The sequence below is a fragment of the Pygocentrus nattereri genome, chromosome 25 (genome assembly GCF_015220715.1).
Source record: "Pygocentrus nattereri isolate fPygNat1 chromosome 25, fPygNat1.pri, whole genome shotgun sequence".
Lineage (NCBI taxonomy): Eukaryota > Metazoa > Chordata > Actinopteri > Characiformes > Serrasalmidae > Pygocentrus > Pygocentrus nattereri.
The window spans coordinates 14,956,996-14,969,994 of record NC_051235.1 but is presented as its reverse complement, the minus strand read 5'-3'; the positions used below and the strand labels follow the sequence as shown (position 1 = coordinate 14,969,994).

The following is a 12,999-nucleotide window of genomic DNA, read 5'->3' as shown; positions in this document are numbered from 1 at the left end:
TAGAAAGAAAGACACCTAGAAAAGCCAGTATTATCTGCCCATGACCCAACAGCTCATTGAAACAGCAGGCTTTATTGAATAAGAGAAGATGTGGTGGCGCTCCAGACGTATAGTTTGGAGTACAACCCTGGCTCTCCATAAAAACACCTGAGAGAGTTTGGCTGGGACATCAAATGCCTGGCAGACCTGTCACAGTGCCAGCTACTACAGAGAGAACAACTGTAGCTGGCCTCATGCCGGGTGGGCACGGCAAGGAACTGTTAAATAAGTCTTGTTTGGATTCCTAATGTCTGCTTGAGACGGCACATGAATACAATGTCTTTGAGCTGAATGAAAAAGAGTTACTCTACAGTAAATTGCCCATCAAAAATGTAGGGACATCTCAATATTCAAAATGGTTTTAATAAACCAGTCTTGTTTTGTTGTCAGTTTTGTTGGTTTGCAATAAAACGAAAGATAGATTTTGCTAGTTTGCAAAAGTGCTATGTTGTGAATAATGGGAAATAAAATCCAAGGCATTTTAACTCCTTGTTATGTTATGCATGCCATGTTATTTTATCGCTAAACCCCCTTAAGGTCAGCATCCATTATCACTCAAACCTTTCAGGTAATTATACCACCTTCGGGTCAAAAAGTGTGCTTAAAAAGAAGACAATGTGTGTTCAAGTCTCCACTGAAAGTCTTGCAAGTCAGATTTCTGCCTTTTGTCACAGAGTTGTTGCTGAACATGGAAAAGAACCATCTACTTTCACAGGAACAGGCCATTTTACTGATATGCAAAATAAACAAGCACACATTATGTTGTGTGACACAAAGTGGCAAGAGATGTTCAAAACCAGAATAAAAACACACTCACAGGAAAAAGTGTGGTACACACCAACAAACATCTCAGGATGTCTCACTTACCAGCTTCTACATTTTTTCAATGAGGCTATTGAACAAATTATAAAGATCAGTCCTACAATTCTCAGCGATTCATAAAGGCAATCAGAGCAGATATTTGTTTGCAAAACTGTCCCATTAGACAGATTTGTAACATGGATTCATGCTTAAAAAGCATTCTAGACAAATAAAGGAGATTCAGCATTTGAGCAAAAGTGTTACCTTTAGTCTTACCTTGCTACTCCATTACTTATTTTAAAACATCAACTGTGTTTTACTTCCAATGAAATTCTTGATGAATTTTGATGAACTGGCCGTAAGTTCTGCTAAATAGAAATACAAGGTTTTGCTTTGACAAATATCACTACATGCAAAATTGTCTACTATTGTCTATAATATATGTAATTCTGCAGTCCTGTAAAAGTTTGAACCCCCTGCTCAGATTTTGTTGATTTTCTAAGTCAAAATAAGTTCACGTCCTCTACAGAAGACAAACTGAAATATTAAGTACTTAAATATTTTTCACATATTTGTGTCCAGAACGCTTGTTTACTAGATTGTAAAGACAGTAATTGTGCATTACCTTGTGCTAAGTTATTCTTGCTCGGAGATTCAACACATCATATCATTCGATCAGGGGAGCCCAAACTTTTGCACATGACCTCAAAGAATAAGTTTCTCCCTTTCATAATTAGTGGATACTTATGAACCAAATAAGCTAAATAAGTCATTTAAGACACTGTAACAGCCTCACCTTTAAGGGCAAGAGGCAATTCACTTAACTTTAACTAGAAATAATAACCAACTGGCATACTTTTACTCACATACAGTTGGGCACATACAGCTCCTGCTATTCTCTAAAAAGGACAAACTAACTCTGAGCTGTCTTGGGTTGTGTTACCTTCCATCTTGTTTACACAGACATTTGTCAGCGAGGCTGAGCATTTTAATCATGCTGATATGATAGTCACATTTAAAGCGTAATGACACGCGGCTCCGCATCATTTAGAGCCGGTGATCAATCAGACACTCATTTAGCTTTAATTCATGTAGATGCACACCTAATACTCATTACAAAGATGCAATTTCCACCAGTCAAAGCAGATTAATGGCAGCACATCTCTCCCTGTGTGTCCTGGCCAATGTGTGTATGTGGGTCGGTGGGTGTGTGTGTGGTCAGGACGATAGATGACTCTCGTGGGGGGTGGGAGGGGGAACACGTGCGTGCATGAACACACACTTATCCATGGCATGGTTTATGACAAATCGACTGACAGAACACAACTTTATCAGAGAAGAAAAGACAATAATAAACAAAAACAAGGCACTGAAAGGAGGACAGATTGCTTTATTTAAGAGTGGTCTGACTGTTAAAGTGTCAGACACTTTGGGTGGGGTTTAACCCTTAGAATTCCTGTTCTGCATCCTCTTATTCCTCTATTTTCATTTCACTGTATTATTCAAACATTGTTATGTAACTATATGCTAATTACATAGTGAGTTATACACTTAAATTCTATGTGCATTCTGTGTTGCTTTGAGTTTTGAGTCTTTTCCATTTGTATCAATGTCATAAACATGCCAACAATACTAAAGGATGTTTTTACACAAGACTGTATGAACAACAATAACTTTCCATCAAAGTCCAATCATAATAAATTAAATTATCTTCTGCTTACAAACTCACATGTGGTTCAACTGAAAGTGTCAATGAGTTATGAATAAAAAATAGTTCATGTCAAATCTCCATTCTTTTGTAATTGCCAGTGACTTCTAATGTTTAAGGGGCCAATGTATTTACAAATAAGATTAAACACCATTTACATTTATGTCATAGCATATAAAGACCCAATGTAGTCTGGTGTTATAAAAAGCCTATAATAAGCCTAGGTGGATTTAATACCATGCCAGAATATTGGTCCTTATTCATGAAAATTTCATACTGTAAATCTGATAACAAAATGTATGATAATAGTTTATTTTCATATTTTAAGAACCTGAAAATAGCTGATTTGTGGTTAAGTAATACTAATTGTGGTTAAACTAATACTTGTGTATATAGCAACTGTTGTATTTAAGTGGATGGATTACTTTTTTAATGTGTACATTGATATAAACAAATGCTTTGACTATTTGCTCCATTTAAAGATTTTTCTGTTGTACGACAGATATCATAGAAACTGCCTCCTTACAATAAAAAAAACATAGCTTCATAGCAATATAACTATAACATGACCATAGTCGATGCAGGAGAAGTAGTCATAGGAGGGAAAACATTACAGTGGTGGCATTTATAAACAAGAATGTACATGAAGTGCACCTTTATAATGTCTTTGATTGTAGAGGACTCACTTGTTTTAACATCTTTTTTAAGGAATTTACCTATTTTTATGCTTTTTTTCATATTTTAGAGCTACCTGACTGTGACAAGGGCTCTTTTTTCTTTCATTGCCTGCTTGACTAGAAAGCTAAGTTAAGAATCTCACGACAAGTTACCTAATGTTTATTCGAATATAGCCAATGTTGTGCAGGTTGGGAGTAAATTCAAATGTCAATATTACATTTTCTGTACATCGTATTATATGATTTAACTACATTTTCTAATGGTGTCTACCATTACAACACTGTCTAACATTCAACTACACTGCCTAACATTCATTGTTTTCTACAGTGTCCAAATGACCAGCTCGCCGTTCCTATGTAAGCTAATAGACATGACAATGTTTAATTACTTCAGTGTTTGAGCAGTAATATTACTGATGCTAGGAGCCTGAAGCTTCTTATTTGAATTTTCTGTTCTACATTAAACAGCAGAAGTTACATTCTGGTGCATGTACCACCAGAATGTTGCACGTTGCAGAAGTATTTCATAGTTTAAGGTGGATTGGAAAATTAGTGTAATTAATGTAACAATTAATGTAACTGTTGCACTGTGTAGTGTTGGCTGGAAAATTTGGAAAAGAAGCTGCCAAATAGGAAGCCAACTTCAGTCTCATACTAAGGCTAACATTTACTGTGGCATAGAAGCAAAACATACAGATCAACACAATCGCTGCACACCACCCTGCAACCAGTCCACACAGTTCAATGGATAAACACCACCATGTTTCATTTTACTTGTAGATGATGCCATGTTCTGTCTCCTCATCACAGACAGATTTGTACTTTCTTTAAATCCATACCACCGGTGGTTCCAAAACGCACTTCGTCATATTCTTCATAACTTTCATATTTCATAAGCTACATTTATGAAATGAATTACGAATGTGGGTGTCATATGAGAGCTGTAACTGTCTTCTTTCCAGTCAAATAGATGATGTCATTTTAAACCCTTATAATAGAAGAAACTGAACTCACGGTTTTTTGTCTACTGAAAGTCGACCCATTTTTCCACAAATCTGGGCTATAATGCTCATGGCAACATTACAGACAGTCGTATTGTAATTGCTTCAATGTTGCACATTTAATAATTGTCACATTGGGAGGTACCACAGCATAGAGATACTGTACATCACAACTGTACAACTTTATTTTTGAATATGGGTGCACTAACTATTTTGGGACTTGGCCTCAGATTTAAAGAACAATCTCATAAATGAATGCCTCTCATATAAATGGTGACCCACGTGAGGATGTTCTCTCTTTAGGTAAGTTCTAACACCCCTCAGCACTCAAACATGATGTCAGCACTCAAACAATCCAAGTGTTTAAACCACCCTACCAATAGCTTGGTATAGAAAACTGTCAAATTTAGGCAAAACATGCTCTTCATAACATGACCGACACTTTGGTGAACATGAAAGTAAGTCTTACAAAAAATATAAAAGCATTAGAAACAAACTGTTTTATGTTTTAAAAATTTTTTAGCCACAGCATGTTTTATAGATCATCAAAAAGTAACAGTCAAAATAAAAGTGTACACATTTTTGTTTGTACTCCTACTTAGAACAATTAAAGAAGTTACTAATCAAACTTCATGATAATAAAGGTATTTATTCATGCACTCATTAATGTGTATGGCATCGTCTTGAACAGACCTTTGTCTCCATCTTCATCTTCGTTAGCACATAATGAACTTCTCTCCTGTACAAAGAAATGCAAAAGGAGGTTGGACTCGTTTCCTACTGAAAAAAAAATCCCAATGCTACATGCCACAGGAAGTGCCAGCACACAAAAGTGGCGCGGGACTGTCTGGTATTAGCGTTTACACTTGGGCATCAAAAGCACAGAAGAGGTCTTTCCACTTGGAAAAAGCACAAAAACAGCATTTAGAAGAAGCCACACAAGCCCCTCACACATCAACAAAATGATCAAAAGTGTTTTGGCTGGTGAGGTTACTGGCACTCAGAAACAGTTTTGATTGTGATGCGTTCAAATTCTATTTTTCAGACTCAAATTCACTCTACAGCCAATTCTACAATAATATACAATCTCTGTTGTTGCTGCTTATGGAGCATAGAGGAGATCAGCAGCAGATTGTGTACGAGCATTCCACAAGAAGAGCAAACAGTCATGGGAATATACAAATGTGGTCAGACAGAGAGAAAGAGAAGGAGAGAAGGAGAGAGAGAGGTGTAAAGTGAAGTGTGTTGGAAGTAGACAAAGCCATATGCTGGGCATGATACTGGACACATGGTCTGCTCTGGGCGTCATTTCCAGAGCGATGTGTGTGTGTGTGTGAGTGAGTGAGTGAGTGAGTGAGTGAATGGCATGAGTCTGGCAGAGTGAGGATTAACAACAAGCGCAAGCAGGAGACTATGAATGTGTGTGTGTGTGTGTGTGTGTGTGTGTGTGTGTGTGTGTGTGTGTGTGTGTGTGTGTGTGTGTAGGAGTTTTTGGTTTAAAGGAACATTATAAAGAGCACATGCAGACGCAGACACACACACACACATGCTGACCAGCAGCGGCCAGAGTGTGTGAGGAGCCTTTAAGGAGCCATTATGCTTTAATACTTGTAAGTGTGCTGGAATCAATTCTGAACATGCTTAACAACGATCATCTTCAAATAACATTACTATTAAAAAAAATCTCCATTTATATTTTTATTGTTCTACATCATCAGAACATGACAGCAGTCATTTACACTGTGTGAACATTTCATGATAAATGTAGCAATACAAATACCCCAAAACTGCTTAGAATAAAATCTCTTTACATTAACTTACATTGAAAGGTATGAATGTTTTTGTTGTTACTATTTTTGAGATGCAGAATTTTTTTTTTCTTTTCTTTTTTGATCAGCGATAATATTCTTGATCTTAATTAGTTCTTATTTAACAACATGGGGCCAGCTTTGACATATGAAGTCTCAGACTAAATGAGTTAAATGACTAGGAGAGTTAAATGGAAAAATCACTTACCAGCACAAACATTTACCAGAGAACTGACCCAACTTTGGTAGACTGACTGAGAACTTTGTAGCTCTACGCTGTAAAAATATTGTTGCTTCTTGCTACTTCCAGACATTGAATACAGTTGTTCAGCACACTGGGTTACTTAATAAAGCATTGATTATCCAAACTAGCTATTGTATGGTTACACTTACTATATGTAGGTTAGTATTTGTTCTAAAAGTAGTGTCTTAAAGAGGGAGAGATTTTTTTTTTTAAAGATAAAAATAAACTTATTTTTGCTCAGTCCTGTGGATGCAAATACCTGTATGTAATAAGAAAATACTAAATCTATTCTGAACTGTTAGCTGAGATTAACCTCAGCAGTCAAAAAGAAAAGTAAAACAATCATTGGATGGTCAGACATACACACACACATGCATGCACACTTCCTGTAGACAGTAAAACACTTCCTCTGTCAAAGCCAACTCTCCTTCCATTCCTCCCTCATTCTCACTTGTGCTCATACACAAACGGAGCTGTATCCAGTGGGCAGTACTCTGTAGGTTGGACTGACTGCTTCTTGGAGGAAGTAAGTAGTGCAATAGAGGAAAACATACACACGTTCGGTTTTGGCAGCCGAAACCTCGCTGCGCACAGTCTACTCAAAGTTCTTAACTAATGCCAGAGAGCGAGAGAGAGAGACAGACAGACAGAGAGAGCAGGAGGCACGAGTGCGTGAGTGTGTTTAGCAACAATTCTGATAATTGCCGGGGCCACTCTGAGCTGATGGAATAAGCAGATTTGATTAAGAGCCCTTCTGCATGATCAAATATTAATCTGCTGTGTCTCTGAGGCCGTCCTGCCAGGCCGCCTCCCTCCGAGCCTCTTATGGACTTATGCATTAACCGATTTACACAGGCTAAACTCATAGCACCTAATAATATTGGACATGGGAGTCAGAGCCGAGGAGGGATCTTCCAGGAACCGAAGCTACTTACCATAAACAGAGTAAAAATAGCCTGGGATGATAACCAGGATTAACACTACACTATGACAGGCCAATTATGTTTAAAAAGAAAAAGACTTTGACTATCCAAACCGGCTGATTGAAAAAGAATTCCTAAGTGGGGCGTGATGGATTGCACTTTTGTCATGTTCGCTTTGGAAAATGGGAAAAATACTCGGTGTTTAAAGCATCAAACAAATAAGAACAACAGAGGAACACAACAACTCATGGCGCTTCAGCCCTATCTTCTAGTTTGAAAGCCTACAGTTGCTTTGTATCTAAATAATTATAATAAACAACAACAGAAGTAATATACGTTTTATGCACGCTGACAAAATGGATATTTTAATTTTCATGATAATCAAACACAAACTGAAAGATACCATTTGTACTGATGCAATATTTCCTTTATGGGTCAAATTTCATTTAAGAACCACTTGTAGATCCTGTGAACACTGGCAAGTAAAAACATCTTCAGTCAATTTTTCTTATTATAACACTGCTGTAAGAATCCAGCCTCTAGACATTTTGGTCTATTTGTTAGACATTTAGTCTAATTTTACCAATGAAAGGATCTTTTTCCATATAAGACTATGTATGAAAGCATGTTTATCTTTAACATTGTTTTAAAAAGTGCATGTTTAATCCAATATTAGTATTACTGAGGTCTTCAAATAAATACCCAAGTATTATAACAGCAATAAAAAGCTCATCCTGCAAACAAATGCTCCACATTCGGACGTATTTTCAATAGAGGTCAGACACCCTCCATTAATCCACACTCAAATTATGGCTAATTCTTTAAGAATCAAAAATGCCCCAGTGCTCAATTATCTATTAATTTACCATCCAAGTCAAAACTTACAATAAGCTCATCTGCAATTAATTACACTTTGATTAAAGCCTTTATTAAATATGCGACAGTCAATACAGTAATCTGCTCAGATCAGTGCATCCTGATCAATTAGGGCAATGATTTAATTAACGGCAGCGTGCATCAAATTATATAGCGGGCATATTAAAGAGCCGGGGTCATCCAGGCTCGGCGAGGGGCAGACAGCAACTGGTGCTTAACGGGATTAGTATGACGTTAAATCAACTCAAACACTCCACATTTAATAACACAAAACAGATTGTGGGAATCATAGGATTATTCCACTGGATTATAAATCCTACCTCCTACCAGCACGCACCAGCAGCACAGATTAAGCCAGCTACTCTAATCTACAAAGCATGCTTAAGTCAATATGAATGTATGTATATCTTGAACTGTGTAGATAGGGCTTATAGAACAATCATAATCTTATTGGGAAGCATATTGTTAGGTCTGGAGGGCATTAGTGAGAACAGATGCTAGGACGACGGTAAATGGCTTCATGTGTGGAGCCTCTTGTCCTCCACCGAATGGCATGCTGTATTAGAACCAGAGAAGAAGTGGATACGCAAGGACAGTAATGTGGACTTATGGTGGAAGATATAAACACTTGGAAATGTTTCTATTGAGTCCGTTTTAGCCTGTCATACTGTTATATGTTATAGGCTAACAGTGTATCCCTGTTACAAATAAGGGCTACATGGTTTGCCTATAACAAATTAAAACATAGAAATAGATTAGCCTGTAAAATAATCTTTATGGATCATTTTAGTCTATAAAGTCTACACTAGTTACAAGTAACATGATGTGTTTATAAACATTCATACAGGACCACTGCCTTCTGTTCACTTACAAGTCAAGATTATACAGTGAAAACACATTTTAATGCATGATTACTCGTTATTTATTGAATTTAACAAAATAAAAGGTAACAGGGGGCTTGTTTTAGTTTTCAAATATTGTATATTACATCATTCAATTTATACATATACAGTTTATATTTTATATACTATACAATATAGTGTCTACTGAATATCATATGAATGTGTCTGTGTAAATTAAAAAATAAAGGTCAATGTTACTCAATTAAATGTTATAATTATTTATTGAACAAATAAAAAGCCTGAAACTGTGTGGACATGTTATGCTCTTATGAATAGTATATGAAGTTCTGTACATGGCCTTTACTGTAACAGTGTATTTGTAAGAGTTTAACACTGCCACCCTAGATGAAGAGGAAAGACAGTTCTGGTGATTTTAAAGTGTGACTGATCATAAACATGAGAAAAGAGGACAAAAAGTCCCTCTGCAACTGTAAACATTTAAAAAGTATAATTGCTGACAGACCTCAACAGCAGGACAGACTGTCAAGAGCCACCTTCTTTCTCCTTTCCATTTAACCTGTAACGCTTTGCCCAACGCATGTCTTCTTCTTCAGCAGGGCATGCATATGGACGACGCAAAGCTTAGTAGACGTCCCGTGTGCTAGCAAATCTAATTTGAAGCACTTTACTTATTCAGAATACAAAACCGGCTAATAAGAGATTAACCTGAATGCCTGCGTTGGGATGAAAAAGCACTTAGCGGTAGTTATTTCGGTGAAAAACTTGGCAGGGTCATGTACTGAAACCCTGTATCACCACGGTGAGAGAATGCGTGTAAATACTTTGTCATAAATAGGGAGGGGAGGGGCTGGCTCTGACTTTGAAACCAAGCCATACACAAACAGGAGGCTAAATGTAAAGCAGATTAGGGCAGTGAAATGAAACGCACACCCCGACCATATTCTGTTCCAAATAAAGTGGTGAAGGTAGAGAGGACCTGTGTTTATTTGACGCTAGGCCTGAAATTGTAGTCCCTCAAATAAATATCATATGATATTTAAAGAGCTAGTTTTCTATGGTACGGTGGTCGCAAACAATTACCATGTCAACCTCATGACACAATAGCAATGGAGAAGGATAGGCTAATGCTAATTTAGAAAGCAGACATGGCAGACAGGTCACATTAAAATAAGACCCCATAGGTAGTTAATGGGCAGAATGCTTTAATTCTACAGTAAGAACAGTAGTTACAATAGAAACTTTGTGTGGTGATGCAGAAGTGTAATATCATACTGCCTAGTGAAACATAGGTTATATGCTCATAGGTCTCATATTCAATGCTAAATATTTTGCATTGCAGCTAAAGACCTAAATGCACACATGCTCAAACAAACACTCAGAGGAATGTTTTTAAGCGATCTATCTTGTTACGCACAGTGAAAACCTCAGCACTTTTCAACAGGCTGTTGTGCATTGTGCTTCTAAAATCTAATTCAGTGTTCCAGTGATGAACTATAATAGTACCACAGATATAATATGAACCTAGTACCGAAAACATGTTCCAGCTTTCAGTACTCTAGGGGTCCAAGCACTTAAAGCTGGAACCCTATTATTTTTGTTAACATTTTTCTTAGTTGTTGTTGCTGTTGTTATTATTACTATTAGTTATTAAGGGGTTTGGGGATACGAGGCTGATGACTCATATCTGTCGATGCCAATCTTTATGCCGATACATGCACATTTGACATTTACATATAGAAATTAGACGAAACAGACCTGGTTTATTATACATTTTAGCATTGCACAGCATTAGCACTTTAGAACTGTGCAAAAGTCAGAGACCACCCATTTTAATTTTCAGTCAAAACAGCCATCAAGTTCAAGTTACTCTTTTTTTAGGAGATATTTCTGAGTAGATTAGATATAGGATCTACATAAAACAAGAGAAAAAAAAAATCAAGGATTTTTGCCACTAGAATAATAAAAAAATATATATGTATATAATAAAAGAGGTACAGATATAGAGAAAATGGGACTCCTAAAAGACTTGGTAGACCACCATAACTATCGATATTAGGTAAACAGTTTTTAAAGCTTTCATTTTTTAGAGAGGAGAAAATTAAGCTTCACTCTTGCTTCAGTTCTGAAACATATCCTTGGATGTTTCTGTCCATCCTTCCACTGTGAGAAGACTAATCAATTCTATGGGCATGAAAAGACATGTATCTGTCAAAGTTTTTGACTTAGAAAAAGAAAAAGAACAAAACAGACCAACAAGAAGAACATTTGTAGATCCAAAAAGACGTTGCTGGTGTTCTCAGAACAATTGACTGACCATCCCAGAGATTAACCAGAATGCCTGCATAAGGAATGAAAAAGTAACTAACGTCTAAGTCTGAAATTTGTAGGTGTGGTAAAATTATCTGCAGATTTCATTGAAAAACTGAAAGCAAGCCTTAAGTATTATATTTAGTTCTTCAAACTTCTGTCTAACTTCCTGTTAAGTTAGTTTTTTTCCCTTGGTGCTGAAAAAACATTTATTTAATAATAGATATAAAAGAGATAAACATGCAGTGAAAAAAGTAAATACATGTTTTATACACACATACGCATTGTAGCACGGCCTAAACCTTCTGCTCCTCCAAGTATAATAAATATTTGATCAAATATTGGTTTGTAATAAAGTAAGGTTGAAGCTGTGAAACAGAGGGAGCAAGCAGACCGAGCAGAAGGTTTGTGGTTCAAATGAGGTCAAGTAGGTTTCAAGTAAAGAAGTCAAAAGATTTACTTCACAATCTAAATATATACAAAACAGTAAGTCAAATGTCCCTGTGTGTTCTTTAGACTGTATGGAATTAATGCAGTCTTGAGGCTTTAGTTTGACAGTGAAAGGTCAATGTTATAGGCAGTGTGATATATTATATTATATTATATTATATTATATTATATTATATTATATTATATTACAAATAAATCACATTTTAGAAGTTGTTCAAAAAAGTTTATTGATATAAGATTTTTTTTCCAAAACACCACCACTCCAGCATAAAATGTGTGGATGCAATGACATTTTCTTAAAAATCTTCTACAGGTTTTATTTTAAAAATTGCTAAATTATATTTATGCAAAATATCTTTAAAAAGTTTTATCAACCACTGGTTAGTATCTCTAAAAAAAAATGATTGAAGAAGACATAAATACAATGAAACGGAATGAACTTTAACCCATTGTAAAAAGGTGGAAAGTTGATTTGAAGTGTTTTATTGAGGTTTGAAATGATGTAAAATGTGCTTTTGGACATCTAAACTGACATTTTGCTTTGCATTGTTTCATTTAATGTATTTATTTGAGTGGAATAAATGCAGTGAAATTGCCTCTAACCTCATGAAGTAATGGTTTCAAATTGAACTGACATATTTCTACAGCGTAGAGCTACAAAGTTCTCAGTCAGTCTACCGAAGTTGGGTCAGTTTTCTGGGAAGTGTTTGTGCCTTTAAGTGCTTTATAACTATTAGTCTGAGACTTCATATGTCAAAGCTGGCCCTATATAATAAGAACTAATTAAGATCAGGAATATTATCGCTGTCCAAAAAAGAAAAATAAAATAGTAACAACAAAAACATTCATACCTTTCACTGTAAGTTAATGTAAAGAGATTTTATTCTAAGCAGTTTTGGGGTATTTGTATTGCTACATTTATCAAGCAACGTTCACACAGTGTAAATGACTGCTGTCATGTTCAGATGATGTAGAAAAATAAAAATATAAATGGAGATTTTTTGAATAGTAATGTTATGTGAAGACAATCATTGTTAAGCATGTTCAGAATTGATTCCAGCACACTTACAAGTATTAAAGCATAATGTGATGTAGCTCGACAATTTAATGGTTTCTCTCTCAGGCTCCTCACACACTCTGGCCACTGCTGGTCAGCGTGTGTGTGTGTGTGTGAGGGCAGATAAGCTGCTCATCTCCAACATGTAGCCAAGGGCTCAGCTCGTGTCAGGGTCAAAGGTCACTCAGACAGGCCCCCTGCCTCTCTTGCTCTCTTCAGCCTCCTCATTCTCCTCCCATCAGGCA

General features: G+C 36.3%; 1 long non-coding RNA gene across 3 annotated transcripts in view; it reads right to left on the bottom strand.

Annotated features, from left to right (window-relative positions):
• LOC108424904 overlaps positions 1 to 12,999 on the bottom strand; it is a 74,222-nt gene that overhangs the window by 59,535 nt on the left and 1,688 nt on the right. For all 3 annotated transcript variants that reach the window (XR_005129624.1, XR_001857666.2, XR_005129623.1), the window contains exon 3: positions 4,920 to 4,965. This is a non-coding gene — a long non-coding RNA (uncharacterized LOC108424904). The remainder of the gene's footprint in view (positions 1 to 4,919; positions 4,966 to 12,999) is intronic.